The following is a 24,726-nucleotide window of genomic DNA, read 5'->3' as shown; positions in this document are numbered from 1 at the left end:
CAAAATTAATTCGGCACTAGCTTTCGCTAAATTCTACACTTACACTACTCATTAGCTACTTTTGTATCGTCGAATGAAGGGAAAGGAGTTCACCTAAAAAAATACACGATTAAAAACTGATTTGATGAGACAAGTGACAATATTTTACTATATGGAAAAAGGCAGAAAAAGTAATAAAACAACAGCCCCCAAAATGGTGTTTAAGGGGTAGCACACCATCATGGATGACACAAAGAGGGGTTGCTTAAGGATGGTACAAAGAAGAGCTTAAGGGGATGGTTAAGAACTGTTTTAAGTCTAAAAAATAAAGGAAAAAAGGGTTTGGAAGCAGCAGGTTATATTAGTATATTAAAGGTACAAATCGACAGCCACAAGAGAGGTTTTAAGGAATGGTAAACACCCCCCAACGACGACGGTTTAGGGGCTATCTTGGGCAACCTTTAGGGAACATATAAGGCTGAAAGAGGCTATTTTTGAACAACAAAATAATTCTAGAAATAAATAAATAATAAATGAAAGCAAAAAGGAAGTGAAAAAGAAAAAATAAACATCACCTACGCAAGGAGGAGAGGGGGCAACAATGGTTTTTTTTTGTGGTGGCAATGAAGGATGTTTTCTTGTGATAAAAATAGAAAAAATAAGGCTAGAAAGTTAATGGAAAAATAGTAGCAAGAACGCGAAAAAAATGAACAAAAAACCACCACTAATGGAGGAGAAGTGGATGACAAAGAGGGTGTAAAAGACTAGGGTTTAGACAGCTCAAGAGAGGAGAAGAGAAAGGAAAAAAATAAATTGAGGGAGAAGGAAGATGGGGAAGCAGTAAAAAGAGAACAATGAAGTTGTATAGAAAATAAAAAAAAAAGATATTTAACCTTAAGGGTACTAAGTTGGAAATTAATACAATAGGAGCAAGGAGAAAAAATTGCATAAAAATTTAATAACATGGAATAAAAGGGATTCGAACTCAAGTATCAAAGACTACTACACTCTCTCTTTATCTTCTCTTAACAGTTGAGCCACCAACTCATTCTTGTCATAATTTTACAAATTTAAAATTAAAAATTTGGGATGTTACATGAGGCAATAGAACTCTCAGGGGGGATTGTAACGCGTAGGTTTGTACAAGTGTATACAGTCGTTATCAAGTAATAAGTAAGTATCGAGTTATCGTCTCCACAGGGATTGTATTTGTGTTAAATCACTTTATTGTAAAATTACCCTTAAAAATTTGGTAAATTAAAACACAATATAGTTGAGAAGTGATGATTAAAATATATTAAACTAAATGCAATGATCTCTAATGCTAAATATCCTAAGTATGCAAATTGTATGAATGAAATAGATTTTAGAAAAATTAAACACAATTTGCAACAATTATAACATAAATAAACTAGGACAATTACTTTAATTAAACTCAATTTATTATCAACATGCTTAATAACATTCAGAAAAACATTCCATGGCAACTCGATCTTTCATGAGTTTGGAAACCACATTAGGTCCTTTCGGAATCCTTTACTTAGTAAATATGCATTTTACTTATCCTTATTTACTAAAGGTTTCTTAGCATTCATGTGAAGTAACAAGGACGTGTTAGGTTTGAAATAATTTAATCACACAAATTTAAAACTATGCAGATAACAGAGCTTGGTTAGATTTGTTGTGTAACCTGCAATTTAATCGGGTTAGGATCTAAATTGAGCATGCACATTTCAATTATGTATCCACTAGCCGTCGTCTAGTTAGGATCGTTCAGCAAATTCAGGTGCATTTCAATCACGTATGAACAAAATATAGACTTGATTTTAATTGAAAACATGATCGATTGAGGCTCAAACATTATAAGCATGAATCAAATAAATATTATTTAAATAAAGCAATCATCCTAGCTTATATTGTAACAGCCCGTTTTTGGGTCAAATTGGAACAGTGGTTTCAGGACCACAAATCTGAAGTGAAAATATTTATTTTATTATTATTTTAAGGTCTATAGTATGATTGAATGATTGTGTGAAAATTTCATTAAGAAATTTTATCGATTGAGTGTCCAATTTCACTGGAAGGACTAAATTGCAGTAGGTGCAAAACTTGAGTTCTCTATGTTAAAGGTGCCTAATTGCTATGAATTCTTAAATTAGAGGTCCTTAAATGGTAATTAGACCATTTTTTTTGGTATGGACAAAAAAGGACATGGTTAGATAAAATTTCAAAGTTTTTAGTTAAAGGGTATTTTAGTCATTTGGTAAATAAAGACAAAATTAACTAATAAAAAGATGTCCATCTTCCCAATTTCATCCTCCCATAGCTGAATTTCACAAAGAGTCTATAGCTAGGGTTTTGGCCACTTCCAAGCTCGATTGTAAGTCCATTCTTGCCCCATTTTTATGATTTTTATGTTTTTGAAGTTATCTCAACCTAATCTAGCCTTTCCATGGACTAATTTGAAGAAGGATTAAAGTCTAAAATTTTACCGAAGTTGAATATGTGTGTATTGATGTTTAATGGTAGAATATGCATGTTTATTGTATGTTAAACGAATTTTACAAAGTCATTTTCGGTAAAAAACGTAAAATAGGGACTAATTTATAAAAGTCTATAAAATGTGTAGAAAAGTGTGAATAAATGAAAAATGTGGGCTATTATGAGTACTAGTGAGGTTTGGCTAGGCTTGGGTTGTGATGAAATTGAATGAAACTCATTTTATGAGCCTAGGGACTAAAATGTAAAATGTTAAAAAGTTAGAGGTAAAAATGTAAAATTTTCCATAATGCGTTTTTGGGCTGAACTGAACAATGTGATAATAAATTAAGTGAAATTTGGTATTATAGATCAAGAAAAATAAAGTTCGATCAAGATCGGGGGAAAACCAAAGTAATTGACGAATAGCTCCTGTTGGTCGTTTTTGTAACCGAGGTAAGTTTGTATGTTAAATAAGTTTTAATATAATTGTATTTAAATGCTTTAATAGTGCATGAACTGTATGATTGATTGTGTGGGCGAGTTTAACTTTACGGACGAGTTCGACGAGGGTTCGATAAGCAAGAAATCCTGTTTAAACCTTAGGAATAAATTAGGATTCAAGTGACATGTCACTAGGGATTACCATGTGTTATGTGATTATGTGATCCGAGTGTTGATCTCGTACATCCTACCGATGGCTGAGTATACCGGCATATGTTGCGGTTACTTGACAGCTTGGGCTCGTTAATTAGCTCAAGAGCGAGCAATTATGCGATATGAGATTGAGGTAGCATTGGCTACATATGTGGCACTTAGTATGCAGGATTCCCAAGTATCCAAAATTTTTATTCCAAGTGGTTCACGGGTATGTCAAAGATGAGAATAAGTGTAAATCCATTTCGAGATGGTACAGGTATGTACTCAAAACTTATGATTATTAATTCGTAAAATGACAATTTGAAGGTAAGTTGTGATGGAAGTGAATTATGATCTTGAGAATATGGTAAATTATGTCATCTTATGTTATATTACTTGCATGATTAATGTATGGTAAGGTTGCTTATTTCTTCATACGAGCTTACTAAGCTATATAGCTTACTTTGTTTTATTTGTAATGTTTTATAGTGTCACAAAGCTAGCTTGGGACTGGAGATCGTCGGAAGTCATATCACACTATCAAACTGTCTTTTGGATACCGATGATTATAAAACATTTTGAGAGTATGGCATGTATAGGGACTTGGTCTTTTTGTTATATGTGTCATTTGATTTGGCCAAATGTATTCTCTTATATTTGTTTAAGGTGATTTGGTATTTAGCCATGTAATTGGCTTATTTTGGCTAAAATGGTGGTAAGCCCATTTATACAAGTATATGTGTTAATACCTTCTTCTTTTTTTTTTTTTGTAGGTTGCAATATGTTTATTATGGTTAAATGACTTGTTGTGAAATGGATGAGATGGGTCCTTGGGTGTGCTAGGAAACCTAAGTAGAATTATGCATGATGAAAGTATTCATGTTGACACTTGAGAATGTGAGTTTGGTATGAATTGATTTTGTAAATTGTGCTATAGTAAATATGTTAAGTGTTGGTGATGAATGATATGATTTAGCCTTGTTTATGGATGTTTTGGTTGCTTAAACATGCTATGGATTATGCCATTGAACTTGTGTGTGTGTAGGTGTAAAAGAGGATGACAAATGGCTTGGTAAATAGCCTTTATTTTGTCCACACGAGTAGATACAAGGGCATGTGTCTAGACCGTGTGTGACACACGATTTGCCCCATTGGCATGTGTTCTGGCCATGTGTCCCCTGCACCTTAATTTTGAGAAACAGAATGCTTAGAGTTGAGCACACGGGCAGAGACACTGGCGTGTGTCTCAATCGTGTGAGGGACAAAGCCTCAAGCACGGGCGTGTGTCTCGACCGTGTGAAGTCTGCACCTATTTTATGAAAATATAATTTACCACACGGCCTGGCACATGGGCGTGTAACTTGGCCGTGTGACATCAATTTGCTCATGCATTGCAAAATAAAGAGTTACACAGGACAGAGATACTAGCGTGTGTGACCACACGGCCTGCTCACACCGGTGTGTCCCAAGCCACACGGGTGTGTGACCCCTGTTCATAGAAAAAAATTCTACGTTTTGTAAAAGTTTCTTGAGTGCTTGGTTTAGTCCCGAACCACTTCCAAAGCATGTTTTGGGCCTCGTAGGCTCATATTAGGGACTTTTTGGTTGAATGTGAATGGTTTTAATTTGGATGAAAATTTATGACCCGGAATTGTATGATTGCTCACTTTGTAAGTCCGGTAAGGCCTCGTATCCTGTTCTGGTGTTAAATACGGGTAAGGGGTGTTATATTTAGTGGTATCAAAGCTATGGTTTAGTCGATTCTCAGACTAACGTAACGTGTGTGAGAGTCTAGCTATACATGCCATATTTAATTTGTGATAATGTGACGACTCTTGAAAATTTAAATTATGTTTTCCTATAGTAAATGAATCCCAATCAAGAGGTAGCTGACGATGTTGAAAGTAATGCACTGACTCCTACTTAAGGGACAACACCATCTAAAGGTAGACTAGTAACGGTTAGCCAGGAAGGAGAGGCTAGAGAATCCTTCTTCCAAAGGATGAATCAGTGGTTTGTTGAGTTTGTTTGAACAAATCCGGCTGCCCAACATCCTCCACCCCTACCTAACCTCCAACCGATTCCCGTAGCTCCCCAAGGTATGGAATTGGTAAGATTGAACAAGCCTCCAGTTGATAAGATTCAAAAGCAAGGGGCTGAAGAATTTAGAGCTAATATTGACGATGATCCCGAGAGAGCAGAGTTTTTGCTTGAGAACTCTATCAGGGTATTTGATGAGCTTTCTTGTACGCTAGATGAGTGCTTAAAATGTACTATAGCACTTTTGAGAGATACAGCGTATCAGTGGTGGAATACTCTAGTATCCGTGGTACTAAGGGAAAGAGTTACATGAGAATTCTTTCAAGATGAGTTTAGAAAGAAATATATCAGTCATCGGTTCATTGATCAGAAACACAAAGAGTTCCTAGAGCTAAAATAGGGCCATATGTCTGTGATTGAATACGAGCGAGAGTTTGTTAGGCTCCGTAAGTATGCTTGGGAATGTGTTTCTACCGAGGCTATCATGTGCAAGAGATTTAAAAAGGGGCTGAATAAGGATATTAGACTGTTAGTTTGGATTTTAGAGTTGAAAGAATTTGTCGTGTTGGTCGATCGAGCTTGCAAAGCCGAAGAGTTGAGCAAAGAAAAGAGAAAGGCTGAGTTTGAGGCTAGAGACTCAAGGAAAGGACCGATAAATAAGTCATTTCAACTTCTGTCAAAGAGGTTGAGGAATTTGTATACTCGTTCTAATGCTTCAGCTGGGTATCCCAATAGAGATCGTGGGAAGCAATATTCGGGTTTTAAGGCCCAAACTACGTCAATATCGAGTGTTGGTAATGCTAGGTCTAAAAGATCTGAATGTCAACATTGTGGTAGACGGCATCCCGGTGAATATAGGATGAATAATCGGGCTTGCTTTAAATGTGGTTCCCCAGATCACTTCATTCGAGATTTCCCTGAAATGGTTGAGAAAGATAATTTTCATAACACAAGGTCAAGTAACACTGCCACTAGAGGAAGGCCATCGAGAAATATTGGGAGTGGGAATAGAAGCAGAAGTGTGATGAAAGAGTTAACTGCAAGATCAAAGGTCAGAGCACCTGCTAGAACTTACGCTATTCGCGCTCGCGAAGATGCGTCATCCCCTGATGTTATCACTGGTACATTTTCTCTCTATGATACTAATGTAGTTGCATTAATTGATCCTAGATCGACTCATTCTTATATTTGCATGAATTTGGTATCTAGTAAGAATTTTCCTGTTGAGTCTACTAAGTATGTGATAAGTATGTGATGGAAGTGTCGAATCCCTTAGGTAAATATGTTTTAGTTGATAAAATTTGCAAGAGTTTTCCTTTAATAATTTGGGGTCACTGTTTTCCGGCTGCCTTAATGCTTTTACCTTTGATGAGTTTGATGTAATACTTGGAATGGATTGGTTAACTTTACATGATGTCGTAGTGAATTGTAGATGAAAGGTTATTGAATTGAAATGTTAGGACAGTGAAATTCTTCGAATAGAATCAGATGAGTCAGTTGAGTTGCCGATGGTGATTTCATCGATGTCTACTCAGAGGTATATAAGGAAAGGCTGTGAAGCTTATCTTGCGTATGTGCTGAATACTAAAGTGTCTGGTTTGTGAATATCCGAATGTGTTCCAAAAGGAGTTGCCTAGATTTCCATCGATCAGAGAGATTGAGTTTACTATTGATTTAGTACTGGGGACTTCACTGATATTAGTAGCTTCGTATAGATTGGCTCCGATTGAATTGAAAGAATTGAAAACTCAGTTGCAAGAGTTGACAGATAAAGGTTTTGCAAGACCAAGTTTTTCTCCCTGGAGTACACCGGTGTTATTTGTTAAAAAGAAAGACAAATCTATGAGACTTTATATCGACTATCGTCAATTCAACAAGGTTACAATAAGGAACAAGTATCCTTTACCAAGGATCGATGATTTGTTTGACCAGTTAAAAGAGGCAACAATGTTCTCGAAGATAGATTTGAGATCCAGATATTATCAGCTGAGAGTTAAAGACTCGGATGTGCCGAAAACCACGTTCTAAACTAGGTATGGGCATTATGAATTTCTTGTTATTCCTTTTGGATTAACTAATGCTCCTGCTATTTTTATGGATTTGACGAATCAGATCTTCAGACCTTATTTGGACAAGTTTGTAGTTGTGTTCATTGATGACATTTTGATTTATTCTTGAGATGAGGCTGTACATGCCGAGCATTTAAGAACTGTATTAAAAATTTTGAGAGAGAAGAAACTGTTTGCTAAGTTTACCAAAAGTGAGTTTTGGCTCAGAGAAGTCATATTTTTAGGGCATGTTGTCTCAGCAGAAGGTGTAAGGGTTGATCTGGGTAAGATTTCGAGAATTGTTGATTGGAAACTGCTGAGGAATGTATCCAAGGTTAGAAGCTTTTTGGGTTTGGATAGTTATTATCGATGTTTTGTAAGGGATTTTCAATGATTGCTACACCTATGACCAAATTCTTACGAAAGGATGTAAAATTAGATTGGTCTGAGAAATGTCAAAAGAGTTTTGAATAGTTGAAAGCGTTGTTGACTGAGGCACCGGTATTAGTGCAACCTGAGTCGGGAAAAGAGTTTGTGATTTACAGCGATGCGTCATCGAATGGTCTTGGTTGTGTGCTAATGCAAGAGGGTAAAGTGATAGCTTATGCCTCGAGACAGTTAAAACTGCACGAAAGGAATTATCCGACGCACGACTTGGAATTGGCTGCCATTGTGTTTGCTTTAAAAATTTGGAGACACCATTTATTCGGTGAGAAGTGTCACATCTTTACTGATCACAAGAGTTTAAAGTATTTGATGACTCAGAAAGATTTGAATTTGCGACAAAGGAGATGGCTCGAGTTGTTGAAAGACTATGAGTTGGTAACCGATTATCATACTGGGAAGGTGAATGTAGTCGCTGATCCTTAAAGTAGGAAATCTTTGTTGCTTTGAGAGCAATGAATACATGACTGACTTTGTCTGATGATAGATCGATTCTAGCCAAGTTAAAGGCTAGACTGGAATTTCTTAAGCAAATTTGCGAAGCTTAGAAATGTGACAGTGAATTGAAAATGAAAAGAGTTCAGTGTGAACTAAATGGTGATTCAGACTTTCAGATTGGAGCCAATGATTGTTTGATGTTCCAAGGTAGGATTTGTGTACAGAAAGATACTGAATTGGTTCAAAAAATTCTTCATGAGGCACACAGTGGTTGTCGTCTGTTCATCCAGGAAGTATGGAGATGCATAATGATTTGAAGAAATTATATTGGTGGTCGGGTATGAAACGAGATATTTCTGAATTCGTATCGAGATGTTTGATTTGCCAACAAGTAAAGGCTGAGCATCAAGTACCTTCGGGTTTACTTCAACTTGTGATAATTCCTGAGTGGAAATGGGACAAAATTACGATGGATTTCGTAACTGGATTACCTCTGACTCCGAAGAAGAAAGATGTTGTTTGGGTCGTTGTTGATAAATTGACAAAATTGGCTTATTTTATTCCTGTACGTACTGATTTTTCACTTGATAAGCTGGCTAAATTGTACATTGTCGAGATTGTTGATTGCACCGGGTACCTACTTCTATTATTTTGGATAGAGATCTGAGGTTTACTTCGCGATTTTGGAAGAAATTGCAAGAAGCATTGGGTACAAAGTTGAATTTTAGTAATGCGTTCCATCCACAAATAGACGGTCAATCTGAGAGAGTGATTCAAATTCTCGAAGATATGCTTCGCTATTTTGTTTTAGAGTTCGAAGGTAGTTGGGAGAAATACCTATCGTTGGTGGAATTTGCTTATAGCAACAATTATCAATCGAGTATAAAGATGGCACCATATGAAGCATTGTATGGCTGCAAATGCCAAAGTCTATTGTTCTGGACTGAGCTCAATGAGAAATAGATTCACGGGGTTGATTTGGTCAGAGAAACCGAAGAGAAGGTGAAAGTAATTCGTGACTGTTTGAAAGTAGCTTCGGATCAATAAAAATCATATGCGGATTTGAAACGAAAGGATACTGAATTTCAGGTTGTGATAAAGTGTTTCTAAAAGTATCACTGTGGAAGAAAATTCTTAGATTTGGTCACAAAGGCAAGTTAGTCTACGGTTCGTTGGGATGTAAGAGATTATTGAAAGAATAAGGCTAGTGGCATATCGATTAGCTTTGCCGTCAGAATTAGAAAGGATTCACAATGTGTTTCATGTATCGATGTTGCTCCTTTATCGATCAAGTCCTTCACACATAATTTCGCCGACAGAGATTGAGATTTGACCCAATATGACTTATGGTAAAGAACCGATCAAGATTCTAGCTCGGGAAGTTAAACAGTTGAGAATAAAAGCATAGCTTTAGTGAAAGTTTTGTGGCAACAGCATGGGGTCAAAGAGGCTACATGGGAACCTTATGAAGCTATGAAAAAATAGTACCCTAACCTCTTTTCTGGTAAGATTTTCGGGGGCGAAAATCCCTAAAGAGGGAGAGTTGTAACAGCCCGTTTTTGGGTCAAATCAGAACAGTAGTTTTGGAACCACAAATCCAAAGTGGAAATATTTATTTTATTATTATTTTAAGGTCTATAGTATGATTGAATGATTGTGTTAAAATTTCGTTAAGAAATTTTATCGATTGAGTGTCCAATTTGACTAGAAAGTCTAAATTACAATAGGTGCAAAACTTGAGTTAACTATGTTAAAGGTGCCTAATTGCTATGAATTCTTTAATTAGAGGTCCTTAAATGGTAATTAGTCCATTTTATTTTGGTATGGACAAAAATGGACATGGTTAGATAAAATTTCAAAGTTTTTAGTTAAGGGTATTTTAGTCATTTGGTAAATAAAGACAAAATTAACTAATAAAAAGATGTCCAGCTTCCCAATTTCATCCTCCCATATCCGAATTTCACAAGGAGTCCATAGCTAGGGTTTTGGCCACTTTCAAGGTCGATTGTAAGTCCGTTCTTGCTCTGTTTTTCATGATTTTTATGTTTTTGAAGTTATCTCAACCTAATCTAGCCTTTCCAAGGACTAATTTGAAGAAGGATTAAAGTCTAAAATTTTACCCATGTTGAATATATGTGTAATTTGATGTTTAATGGTAGAATATGCAAGTTTATTGTGTGTTAAACGACTTTTACAAAGTGATTTTCGGTGAAAACGTCAAATAGGGACTTATTTGTAAAAGTCTATAAAATGTGTAGAAAAGTGTGAATAAATGAAAAATGTGGGCTATTATGAGTACTAGTAAGGTTTGGCTAGGCTTGGGTTCTGATGAAATTGAATGAAACTCAATTTATGAGCCTAGGGACTAAAATGTAAATGTTGAAAAGTTAGGGGCAAAAATATAAATTTATCATAATGTGTTTTTTGGCTGAATTGAACAATGTGATAATTAATTAAGTTAAATTTAGTATTATAGATCAAGAAAAATAAAGTTCAGGTCAAGATCACAGGAAAACCAAAGTAATTGATGAATAGCTCCCTTTGGTCGTTTTTCTAACCGAGGTAAGTTCGTGTGTTAAATAAGCTTTAATATAATTGTATTTAAATGATTTAATATTGCATGAATTGTATGATTGATTGTGTGGACGAGTTTAACTTTACGGACGAGTTCGACGACGGTTCGATAAGTAAGAAATCTTGTTTGAACCTTAGGAATAGATAAGGATACAAGTGACATGTCACTAGGGATTACTGTAACACCCCCTTATCCCAAACCGTCACCAGAACAGGGTTACGGAGCGTTACCGGACCTATCGGACAATTTACAATTAATATACACATAATTACCAAACATAACATAAAATACGTATGTTCAACCAATCTAAACACATTTAAATATGCTCAAAACTTGCCAAGTTTAGATATTTTATATATTATCCAGTACTCAATTCTATTCACTTATCATATATTATCAAATAGTTCGAATTCATACTTATTAAACCTGATTCTACCATATACCATTACCAAGCTTAATTCTACTTATTTCATTAATACATTAATAATCCAAATGACACAGACATAAAACATCCTAGGTACATGCCATTACCAATTGTCAATATGCTTTACCTTATTGAATTCGGGATCGACCTGGGATGCTGATTCAAAGTTCTAGCTTTAGCTTAACCTGCGTACAGAAACAAACCGTACGCTGAGTATGAACTCAGTGGTATTTCTATAATCTGAACACTTAATAAAATGAAAATATAACAAACACTTAAAATCATATAACAATCACAATTATTCAATTTAGTTAATTCATAAATAAATTCAATATAACTTATTCCATTCTTTTCACTTATTAATTTATATAACTTTCCACAATTTATTCACAAGTCATTTAAACGATAATATTATTCACTTTTATTCAATTCAGAGATATAGTTCATTTGTCTCAGTCATACTATAATTCACAGTTCAATTTCAATAAACTATATTCATTTCAATAATAGTCATTGCTATTCATATCACATCAACTTGCTATCCTAGATAGCTTTCACTGTATAAATACGATTCATGTGCCTCAATCCACATTTCAATTTATCATTCAGTATCAATCAAATCACTGTTATATTTAATAACCCCTATTAACATGACTTGGACTCTGACGGATACATGGATCCAACCAAACACACCAATATGGCACCCAGTGCCTCATCGGATAGTTCGAAGCAATATAATGACACCCAGTGTCTCATCGGCCTATCCGAAATAAAGTGGTACCTAGTACCTCATCGAATCTATCCAAAGAAATATAGTGACACCCAGTGTCTCATCGACTCAAGGTCGAAGAATTCCTGAACTCTTTCAATCCTATGGCATGCCAACTATATCCAACTTAGCCCGATACTGTTAATAGGGTATTTAATTCGCGTATAACCTCCATTCAATCAGAATTTCTTACATTTTCAATTCAATCATTCTTCTACCTTTCAATCAATATTCAATCCATATATTGACACATTTCTACAATTACACACTTTTTCATTCAATTCAATATACATCTCAATCCAATATCAGAAGATTAGCACTTACCTTTAATTTCTTACCAATACATTTATTCAAAATTCAATTATCATAATTGCACAATATCACATTCACACACACACACACACACACATATATATACATATAATCCGATTCAATTTAATCAATATAAATTCAATAAATTCATCACATACCAAATCAATCCATTTCTATTATAAAACATAATAATTCTCACTTCAACATTTACTAAATGCATTAAATAAAAATATAATAATTAATAACTAGGTTCGGATTATAGAAATACAAACTGTAATTTTCCAAGCTAACCCTCGTCGACTTTGCCTTGTCCTTGCTCAATCGAGATTTTTCGAAATAACGTTAGCTACGAAAATCAATTAAATATTATCAATACACTACCATTCAATTTTAATGTCTTTTCAACTTTTGCTTAAATTCCAATTTAGTCCCTAAACTGAAACTAACTTTATTTCTTCACAATTAATTTATATTTTCATACAAATTTTTACTTTAAACTAAATTTAACTCCTATTTTCACTTAAATCCATAAATTTCAAAATTTTCACAATTTGATCCTATCATCAATATTTAATAAAATCACTTTATAATATCATCATACAACACTAAACCCACTTGATATTGATAATTTCTTTCAATATATTAATTTAGACAATAAAACGATTCATTTCATATAATTTGGTCATTTTGCCATTTTTACAAAATTGGCCCTAAAATTTTACTTTTATTCAATTTAGTCATTGAGCGTAAAACTTGCAAATTAGTCATTTTTAATGTAACCCATGCTAGCTAAATATTCATATATTTTTCCACTCTTCCTCTCCATTCCACATCCTTAATGTATATATATAATTCTACTATTTACTTATATGTTCTTTCAAAGTGTCTACCTAAGTCATTGTCACTAAATTATTTATATCTTGAGTTACAAAATTCTAAATTAAGATATGCTAATTTTTCCTGAAACTAGACTCACATATCTTCTTATCATAAAATTTTTAGAATTTTTGGTTTAGCCAATAAGTACAGTTTTTTCTTTAAATTCACCCCAGTTATGCTATCTGACAATTCCGACCCTTCTTCACTAAAAATTAATTATCTCCTCGTATGGGATTTGGATGATGTTCTCGTTTGTTTCTCTTGAAAATCGACTCACTAAGGATTTTAAAAATATAAATTTAAACCCCTAATTATTTTTCTCCAATTTTTTTTATGATTTTACAAAGTCAGAACAGGGGAACCCAAAATCATTCTGATCTTGTCTCAAAAAATTTATTATATCTCATTATTTACAATTTTATTGCTTACACCGTTTCTTCTATAAGAACTAGACTCAATAAGTTTTAATTTCATATTTTATTCATCCTCTAATTCGATTTCTACAAGTTTTGGTGATTTTTCAAAGTTAGACCACTGCTGCTGTCCAAAACTGTTTTAGTGCAAAATGTTGATTTCTATTTTGCCCCAAATTTCACAGTTCATACAATTCAGTCCTTATTTCACTTCTAACTTGAAATTATATCAATTTAATCCCTAATTCATCATTTTATTCAACATGAATCATATTTAGAAATCTAATAACTTTCAAAATTTCAACTTAATTTCATCAAAACCTTATTCCAAAACTTCTGAAACATCAAAATTAAGTAAAAATGGCTAAATTAACTTACCTATTAAACTTCCAAACCTTCAAACCCTAATTCTCCCTTTTTCTTCTATTCCTCCTTTCTTTCTTTCCTTCCCCTACTTTTGGTTTGCCTATTCTGTTTCTTTTCTTTGTTTCATTTCTTTTTTCTTTCTTTATTTCATATATATATATATTAGTAATATAATATAATATAATATAATATAATAATAAGATTTAATTTATAAATATCCTTTACTTAAATTATAAGAAAATATTTTATTTTGTTACAAATGTATTTATATATGTTTTACACATGTACTATTCCATCATCATACATTTGTCTTATTTTTATTAATTCATCCTAAAAAATCTCATAATATAATTAAAATAAATTATAATTTATTTTAATAACAAGTATAAATACTACAATTGTACACATATATTTTTGTACATTTATAAAATATCAATACCATACAATTGTTATACTTTTCAATTTATTTACTAATAAAATCTCCTAATATAATTATTTAATTAGTAATTATCTTTTATAAATATCTATTAATAATTAAATACTTGTATTACAAATGTATGTATTTTTATTAATACATTTGTATCAAACCATCACCATACATTTGTCTTTCTTTTATTCATTTCATAATATAATAATTTAATATCAATTAATTAAATAATAATAACCATAATAATAATAATTTAATTAATTAATCTATGAAAAATCTTAGATTTTTCATTCATTGTCCTCAATTAATGCATTAGGCATAATTTCCTATTTGGTCCTTTTTATTTTCATTTAATCTATAATTAAACTTTCACACTTTATTTAATTTAATCCTTTTATCCGATTTTCCGTAATTTAAGCTAATTCACTTCATTAAACTCTAATTAACCACTCACTTGACTTCATAAATATTTTTAATAAATATTTACGAGTCCATTTTTCAGAAATAAAGGCTGAAAAATACACTAGTCTGACAACTGTAAAGTTCGGGTCATTACAATTACCATGTGTTATGTGATTATGTGATCCGGGTGCTGGTCTCGTACATCCTACCGGTGGCTGAGTATACCGGCATATGCTGCGGTTACTTGACAGCTTGTGTGAGCAGCACCGAGTAGCTACGTCTTGATTGACATCTTGTGTCAGCAGGACTGTTGATTAGCTCGAGAGCGAGCAATTATGCGATATAGATTGAGGTAGCATTGGCTACATATGTGTCACTTAGTGTGCAAGATTCCCAAGTATCCGGCATTGTTATTCCGAGTGGTTCAAGGGTATGTCAAAGATGAGAATAAGTGTAAATTTGTTACGAGATGGTACAGGTATGTACTCGAAGCTTATGACTATTAATTTGTGAAATGACGATTTCAAGGTAAGTTGTGATGGAAGTGAATTATGATCTTAAGAATATGGTAAATTATGTCACCTTATGTTGTATTACTGGTATGATTAATGTATGGTAAGGTTGCTTATTCCTTCATACAAGCTTACTAAGCTATATAGCTTACTTCGTTTTATTTTCAATATTTTATAATGTCACCAAGCTAGCTCGGGATTGGAGATTGTCAGAAGTTGCATCACACTATCAAACTGTCTTTTGGGTGCCGATGATTTTAAAACATTTTGAGAGTATGGCATGTATAGGGACTTTGTCTTTTTGTTATATGTGTCATTTGATTTGGCCAAATGTATTTGGCTTATATTTGTTTAAGTTGATTTGGTATTTAGCCATGTAATGGCTTATTTTGGCTAAAATGTTAGCCTATTTATATAAGTATATGTGTTAATGCCTTCTTGTTTTTGTGATTTGTAATGGGTTGCTATCTGTTTATTATGGTTAAATGATTTGTTGTGAAATGGATGAGATGGGTCCTTAGGTGTGCTAGGAAACCTAAGTAGAATTATGCATGATGAAAGTATTCATGTTGATACTTGTGAATGTGAGTTTGGTATGAATTGATTTGGTAAATTATGCTATAGTAAATATGTTAAGTGTTGGTAGTGAATGATATGATTGAGCCTTGTTTATGGATATTTTGGCTGCTTAAACATGTTATGGATTATGCCATGTAACTTGTGTATGTAGGTGTAAAAGAGGGTGGAAAATGGCTTGGTAAATAGCCTTTATTTTGTCCATTTGGGTAGACACATGGGCATGTGTTTAGGCCGTGTGTGACACACGATCTGCCCCATGGGCATGTGTTCTGGCCGTGTGCCCCTTGCACCTTAATTTTGAGAAACAGACTGTTCAGAATTGAGCACACGGGCAGAGACATGGGTGTGTGTCTCAGCCATGTGAGGGGCACGGCCTCAGGCACGGGCGTGTGTCCTGACCGTGTGAAGTCTACACCTATTTTATGAAAATATAATTTACCGCACGGCCTGGAACACTAGCATGTGAGTTGGTCGCGTGACATCAATTTGTTCATGCATTGCAAAACAGAGAGTTACACAAGATAGAGACATTGGCATGTGTGACCACATGACCTGCCCACACGGGCGTGTCCCAAGCCACACGGGCGTGTGACCCCAGTTTATAGCAAAAGTTTTCTAAGTTTTGTAAAAATTTCCTGAGTGCTCGGTTTAGTCCCGAACCACTTCCAAAGCATGTTTCGGGCATTGTAGGCTCATATTAGAGACTTTTTGGTTGAATGTGAATGGCTTTAATTTGGATGAAAGCTTATGACCCAGAATTGTATGTTTTCTCACTTTGTAAGTCCGGTAATGCCTCGTATCCTGTTCCAGCGTTGAATACGGGTAAGGGGTGTTACATAAATAAAATTAAGCTAACATTGTTGTAAACAAGAACAAACAACACATAGCAAACATTTTTAGATTAATTCAAAGAAAAGAAAGATTAAACCCAAATCAAAGTGGCTGTCACCTAAGACTTTGACCGACGAGGCTCCTTCGCTCCTTCACTTTGCTCCTTTGCTGATGGCTCTTCAAGGTGGCCGACCTTAATTGCTAAAATCTCTATGAAAAGATGATGCTAGGTGTGGGAAATGGAAAATGCTAAAGAGAATTGAGAGAGAAGAGAGAATGATGACGGATGAGGGATCAAATGAGGTCTTATTTATAGGTGAAGAGAGGAGGGTAGTTTTCTAAAAATAGAGAGGTTTAGTCTCTTCAAGCTTTTCCAATGAGTGGTCGGCCATGCTTAGTGGATTTTGAGTTGAGTTTTGCTTGATTTTTAAACAATTTAAATGCCAAAACAACTCAGGAATGAGACTCGGTCAAATGTAAATCTTCGGGCAAATCTCTAATTTCTTCAACATTGCAAGGACCTTGTGTAATTAAACCAATAACTGGTTTATGTGGACAGCCATGTGTAGCCGAAATTGGGTTGACTTGGTCTTCAATTTGGACGGTTTTTGTAATCCAACAAAGCTATCAGACCTGTCCAAAATAAATCAATAAATTAAAGGACCAAAGAATAAAATAAATAAATAATTAAAACCCAAATTATTAATGAAATATTTTAAAATGAATTATTAAATATAATTTTATATTTTATTATTTAATTTAATCATGCATGACCCATTTTATGTCTTAAAATATAATATGTTCAAATAAATATAAAATAAGCCATTTTATGCATGAAAACTATATAATAAAGCATAAAATCACATTTTAATAATTTCTATGCCCTAATTTCATAATTTCACATATTTTATTAATTTATTAAACAATTACTTAGTTTTAACAATGAATTTAAGTAAAAATGTGATAAATTGCATAGGAAAAATCTTATATATTTTTCAATTTACACACCCCCAAACTTAAATCATTGCTCGTCCCGAGTAATGTTTATGCACAACAAATGGTCTTGCTAAGGCAAAATTGCTAACTGTGTAAGCAGCATCAATCTTTGTCCCATAATCATGCAATCATAACTTTATGTTCATAGATCTTCTTTATTAACAAGTAATTCATATACAAACATTTTTAGAGTTTCATACTAAGTTTCAAAATATGCCAACATGAATCATAGTTTGTATGTATGTCACAGCCATAGATAACATTATTCATTCAACATAATTTCTTATCAATCAAGCAAAAAATCATAGGGCTTATTTATTATCTTCATATGTTGAACTTAGTACTTCCTCTCCACTAATGTAGGTGACATAATCATCAAATCAATAGGTCTTTTATAAGGTTGTAATGGGGCTGAGTTAAAGGTAGGGATTTTAAGAAATGAGACACTTTGGTTGCAAAATCTTAACCTTTAACTTTGTCTTGGATTTCTCAAAATACAACCATTTTCTTTAAGTGAACCTTTGGAACACCCCCAAACTTATCTTGAACTCAAGCTCATACATTTTTCTTTTTGGAGACCGAGTGAACTTTTCTTCGCTCTTCCTTCATCTCTTTTATTTTTTTTAGCATGAGTACATACATATTTTTGAAAATTTCCTCAAATGTTGATTACCAAGGCAACTTTAGTCAAGATGGGTGCACAAAATTAGGGTAACTTAAAAAGAAGTAATGTGGCTTATAATGTAGGTTCATTGCAATAAACAGGCCTTTAATCTCAAAATTACAGTTTCAAGGGTCTAATATAATAGGGTTGGCTTGAAAAGGCTCAAACGATCTAAAGAAATAGTGCCTATATCATTTTAGATTTTTATGTCCCCTAGGATTTCGCCTCAAGAAAGTTACTAAGTCAATTCTAAAGATATAACCCTTCATGCTTGTCTAATCTCAAGAGAAACTAAGTTTTCATGGCAAACATTACTAAGGCTAAGATCGTACAAGCATTCCATTCTTTAAGATAACATACTTTCACTCTACTTTCACTCAGATAAAATCATCATTCATACTTGCATACAAACTATCTCATTAACAAAAAATGTCTTTAAACATTCATTTATTAAAACATACTTGTAAAAGAAATGATTGAAACATACTTGAAAAATTTTAAAAATTGAGCAATTTATTTGCCTTACCCCCCTTTAAAAAGAAGCAATGTCTTCATTGCAAGAGCAAAGTAATGAATGAAAACTGAACACCAGGTAGGGTTGAAAAGAAAGAGAGGTGAGTCATTAAGATTGCTTAAATACCAAGTCTTTCCTAATAACCCAATCCTAGACATGTTCATTCCCATTACCACATTACTTAGTCTTTTTCTTTCTAAAGAAGTGTTAAGTTTATTGTGACAGCCCAAAATTGACCCTAGTCGGAAGGTGGTCTCGGGACCACAAAATCGAGGCATAAAAATAATTTAAAATTTATTTCGATGCCTATAATATGTGTGTATTCATGTATGACATTTTTTGATGATTGATTTAGTGTTATAAAGGTGAATTTCACTAGAAAGGACCTAGTAGTGAACTTTGAAAGTATGATGGGAAATGTGTGATGACTAATTAAAGCATGCATGCAAAATAATGGACTTGCATGTCAAATTCCCTTTGTACAAGTGATGGCCGGCCATGACAAAGAGATATGGGCTAAACATGTCATGAAACATGTTTTGTTGGGCATTAGGAGAAATAATAAACAAATAAGCATGGGTAAGAAAAGAATGAAAAAAAAATGTGTGTGAGTGTGGTAATCCCCCCTGCCGTGAGTTGAGAAAGAAGGAAGAAAAAATTTGTTGTGTTCATCCTTTCTCATCTTTTGGCCGAAAATCATAAGGAGGAAGAAAGAGGATTTTTGCTTCATGCTTGGTTTAGAAGAGATCTAGAAGGTGATTTGGCTAAATTGGCATCAAGATTAAGGTATGTATGAGGTTGTGTTAGGAGTTTCATGCATGTTTTGGTTGCTAACTTGATGTGCATGTTAGCCATGGCTCAAATCTTTGTTATGCCATGGAAATGGTATTTGGCCAAAGTTGTTATGGTGATAAAGCCATTGCATGCTAAGTGTGAAGCTTGATGATGATGCATGCAATGATGGATTGTCTACTCATGAGTAAGATTTTGAGTTTTCTTTTGTTTAACTATGATTGAAGTTGAAAAGGGCATGATTGTCATATTCGGCCATGATGCATTCATGAGCATGGTTCATGCTTCTTGCATGTTAGTTAAAATTTGTGTTTTGGATGGCTATGGACACCTTGAAATTCGCCATGCTCATATATGTATATATATGTTTGCACATGATGTTTTGGTTGTGAACTAAGTGATGAATATGTTTGTTTAAAGAAGAAGATGTTGAAGAATGATTGTGAAATTGCAAGCACATTCGCCTAGCACACATATGAGTGCTTGATGCTATAATATAAGTTTTGAGCTACAATATGCAAAGCATTAACTAGTAAAATGCATGCTGTTTTGTGAGGTATTAAGTGCATAATTGGCCTCAACATGGACATGAATATTCGGCCTTGGGTAGCCTATTGAAGGCCTTAGCTTTTCCTTGATGCTCGAATGAATTGTATTGAATTGCTTGATGTAGTATAAAATGTGCATGACCATTGTGTATTCAAGCTAAAGGGTGGCCATATGACCATTTAAACTCCTTGTCATATTCGGCCATAAGCTAGCACAATGAGGTTTTAATAAATTGAATTTGTTTGAATTAGCTCAAGAGCTTAGAGGGCCACAATTGGACAAGGGGAAGGAAAAAAGTGATCGAATAGCCGTAAAAGCCGTTCGACAACATCCGAGGTAAGTCCTCAAGAAGTGACCTTAATTGAATTATGTGGAATGAAATATGGATGTATTGATTATTGATTTATGTGTGTATGAGTATTCGAATGATACCCGGGCTAAGTCCCGAAGGCGATTATGCTAATGATTATAATTGTGTTTGAGCCTTAGTAACGAAAATGAAATATGTATGTCCAATGATTATTGATGTATGTGTGCATGAGAAATTGAATGATATCCGGGCTAAGCCCCAAAGACAATTATGCTGGAAATTATAACCGGGTTAAGACCCGAAGGCAATGGTGCTAGTGGCTATATCCGGGCTAAGACCCGAAGGCATTCGTGCGAGTCATTCTATCCGGCTAAGACCAAGGCATTTGTGCAATCGTGATATCCGGGTTAAGTCCGTGAGGCCTTGGTGCGGGTTACCATATCCGGCTATGTCCCAAGGCGTTTGAACGAGTAGCTATATCCGGTTAAGCTCCGAAGGTATGTGATTTGAAAATTATAAGCTTGCTGGAAAATTTCAGCTAATACACTTGTGAAATTTCCCAATAACAAGGTAAGTGTGGTGTGTGCTTTGCGCGCTAGGAGTAAGAGCGTATGCATATCCGCTCCTATGATGGAACGAGTTATCGGCCTTAAAGCCGTTATTTGTGTATGAACCTAAGAGTTGGGATGGTGAAGTAAGTATGATTATGTGAATGTGTATTAGTGAAATGATGTATTTGGTTATGAGAATGTAATGCTTTAATTAAAGCTGATTTTATTCCTTGAGACTTACTAAGCATAAAAATGCTTACCCGTTGCTTTGGCTCTCTGTCTTATAGATTTTGCTCGATAGCAATCGGATTCGGGATCATTAAAGTCGAAGTCATCCACACTATCAACGCCTCTATTTTGGTATAAATTTTGGTTGAACTTTGAAATGGCATGTATAGGACTACCCCTTGTTGGTTTAAAAATGTGGTGATGTATATGTGTACGGCCATGCGAAAACGGCTCGTAAAAGTGAAGAATGAACTTAGACTATTTGCGGTTTGTATATATATATATGGTGTCATGATGTGACTATGAATTGGAAATGGGAATGTTGGTCACATGATCAGCCATTGGCATGGTTAAAATGATCATATGTGGACCTATGTATGGCAAGACTAGTTGGTTCATGGAGACTACAAAATAGGTAAGACCTACCTTAAAAACAGATGCTGCAGTAACGTGAATGTGAAAAATCACCAAAATTTGTAGGAATGGTATTAAATAGTGAATCAGCTATGTAAATGAACCTTGATGAGTCTATTTTCATATGGAAGAAACGAAATGGTCATAGGAGTTACTTGTTAAGAGATATTAAAGCTATTGTGAGACAGGGCCAGAATGGTTTCTGGGTCCCCTGTCACAATTTTAAAAATTTACTATAAATTATCCAGAAAGAATTAGGAGTCATGCCTTATATGTGCAGATTCCATTTTGAGTCTAGTTTCATTAGAAACAAACGACACCAGTATTAAAGCCCTGTACAGAGAGATATTCAAGTTGTAACGCGCGAAGGTCAGAGCAGTCGATCCCTGTAACAGGGGTGACTTTAACTAATAAACTGTACCAATTGGCCTGACCAAAAATTCTAGAAATAAATCCATGGATGGATATATGAGTCTAAATTTAGGGAAAATTTACGAAACCAGTTTCCGAGTTTTGAAACTTGAGATATGATTTTTAAGGCGACAGTGACACAGTTTTCCAGCCCGACTGGAAATGTCAAATTGGTGGGCAAAATATGTGGACTTGACTTGTTAACCCCTCGTGTCCGACACCGGTGATGGTCTCGGGATCGGGGTGTTACAATTTTATTCATGCTTGTTATGCTTTATTCTGTAGAAATTAAATCCTAATTACGAAAGAAATAAATTCCTAAAGACCTAAAACTAATTAAATAAATAACAAAACAAGAATCCCTCATTTTATTTTTCTGACTCATTCCCCTTGTCTTTTTCAGCTCCATCTCCGCTTGCATAATTAATATCTTCCGTCCATGTCTCAGAGATAGCATTTGGGAACTCAGGAACAAAAGTATTAGAGATATTCTTAAAAGTATTTCGAATTGAGTCATCTCTAATTTTTGCATATTTCTAGTAAGTTTGTTGTTGATTGTGCATGAACTTGCACATATCCATCATAATTGACAATTCCAATTTCTTTGAAGCACTTGCAGAAGTTGGCATTAGAGTTGTAGTGCAACACCCCTAACCCGTATCTGACGCTGGAATAGGGTTACAAGGCATTACTGGACAATACATCTCATTCACATACATTTATACAATCATAAATTAAATTCATTCACAATGTCCCTTACTAGGCCCTACAAGACATTAAAACATGCTTAAGAGTGGTTCGGGACTAAACCAATCACATATAAAAATTTCTAAACACTTAGAAAATTTCATGAAATCATAGGTCACACGCCCGTGTGAAGGCGGCCACCCGATACGCCTGTGGCGCAGGCCGTGTGAAAACAGGGCATACATACTGACTTGTACCACACGGCCGAAGACATGCCCTTGTGCCTTTGCCGTGGTCAAAACTAAATTGGGTCACATGGATAACCATACACCCGTGTGTCTAGCCCGTGTACATTTTGGAATGGCCACACACACCCAAGTGCCAAGGCACACGGCCACCAAACACGCCCGTGTGTCTAAGCCGTGCTCGAGACTAACTTTAAATTGTAGGATTACCCCAGGGTTCACACGACCGTGTAACATGACCGTGTGTCGTACATGACTGAGACACACGCTCGTGTCTCTACCCGTGTGGACAAAAATAGGCTATTTGAAAAGCCAATTTTGCCATGCTTTTCTCATGCATATCAATCAACCTAAATAGTACCATTTCAAGACATTTATAAACAACCAAAAACCAACCAATATGTGTACATATCATGTCATCTATACATAATCATCTCAATTACTCAATTCTATAACCAAAGCATGTCATTTCAATATACTAAAATAATCTAGATTGCATAACTCTTAAATGCATTTCATTATCATCTTAACACCTATTATATGCCATAAAACTTACCATTTCCAAATCCTATAACTAATCTAACACATAAGTATTATATACATCATATAACTTACCAAACACTTAATTCAAGCCAACTTTAATTGCTATACATACCAAATTTACAAGCCAAATCTCATGGCTAACATCATGACTCAAAATATACCAAAATATCACTAGCCTATACATGCCATATACCATATCTACAAGGTTACCAAAAATACCAACGAGATAATTGATAGTGTGATAACGTATTCTTGATGATCCTCGAGTCCGCACTAGCTTCAAAAATCTATAAAACACAGGCAAATAACACATAGTAAGCTTTATAGCTTAGTAAGTTCATACCAAAAATACTCAACAGTTCATATTATCTAAACCATCAACTAATAAACATTTAATAGTTCTCATCTCTTCATTCAATTCTAATCCATAACCATTTATCATGTATATACCATTTCATCAAGCTTCATACACATAGTAGTTACATAGGTATTGTACATACCTGTACTTTCTCGTATTTATTTATTTCATCCTCGCCTCTTTGTTCAATACGTTAAATCATTCGGAAATCTTTCAATACTTTAAGAACTCGCACACTTAGTGCATAAATGTTTAGCCGAAGCTATAACGATATTGCACACTTAGTGCCATCACATTGAACCGAAGCTATCTCGGTATCGCACACTTAGTGCCACATAAAACCAAAGCTATTTCAATTCGTACACTAAGTGCTGTATATAGCCGAAGCTATCTCGAAACGCACACTAAGTGCCAAACATAGTAGACTTGTCATCGTACACAGTCGTAGTCACAAATATACAGTTTATGCATTATCAAAACATTAAAAACATAATTATAACAAAGTTTATCACGTACGAACTTACCTTATACTTGGAATGGACGAATCAGATCGATTATTCTATAACCTTTGATTTTCCTCGATCTAAAGCCGAGTTCTTTCTTTCTTGATCTATTTGTATTCAAAATTAACCCATTTAATCACCAACTCATTCAATTTCATCCAAAAATATACATTTGGGCATTTTTGCACTTTAGCCTCAAACTTTCACATTTTTGACATTTTAGTCCCTATTTCATGAAATCACAAAATACACATAATTTCATCAAACTCATGCATGGCCGAATATTTCTTAAGACCCTAGCAACCCATATTTTCATTTATTTCACACTTTAAACACACATTTTACACTTTTCACAAATTAGTCCTTTTTATGCAATTTTACTTAAAATCACTTTACAAAACATGTA

At 34.3% G+C, this 24,726-nt stretch overlaps 1 long non-coding RNA gene across 1 annotated transcript; it reads left to right on the top strand.

The window, feature by feature from the left end:
* Positions 1–21,042: 21,042 nt before the first annotated feature.
* On the top strand, positions 21,043–21,473 carry LOC128286545 (uncharacterized). Its single transcript, XR_008277150.1, has 2 exons — positions 21,043–21,074; positions 21,219–21,473. It is a non-coding gene; the product is annotated as an uncharacterized LOC128286545 (long non-coding RNA).
* Positions 21,474–24,726: the final 3,253 nt, after the last annotated feature.

The sequence above is a fragment of the Gossypium arboreum genome, chromosome 13 (assembly GCF_025698485.1).
Source record: "Gossypium arboreum isolate Shixiya-1 chromosome 13, ASM2569848v2, whole genome shotgun sequence".
NCBI lineage: Eukaryota > Viridiplantae > Streptophyta > Magnoliopsida > Malvales > Malvaceae > Gossypium > Gossypium arboreum.
The sequence above is the reverse complement of the archived record's forward strand: the minus strand, read 5'-3'. Positions and strand labels throughout refer to the sequence as shown.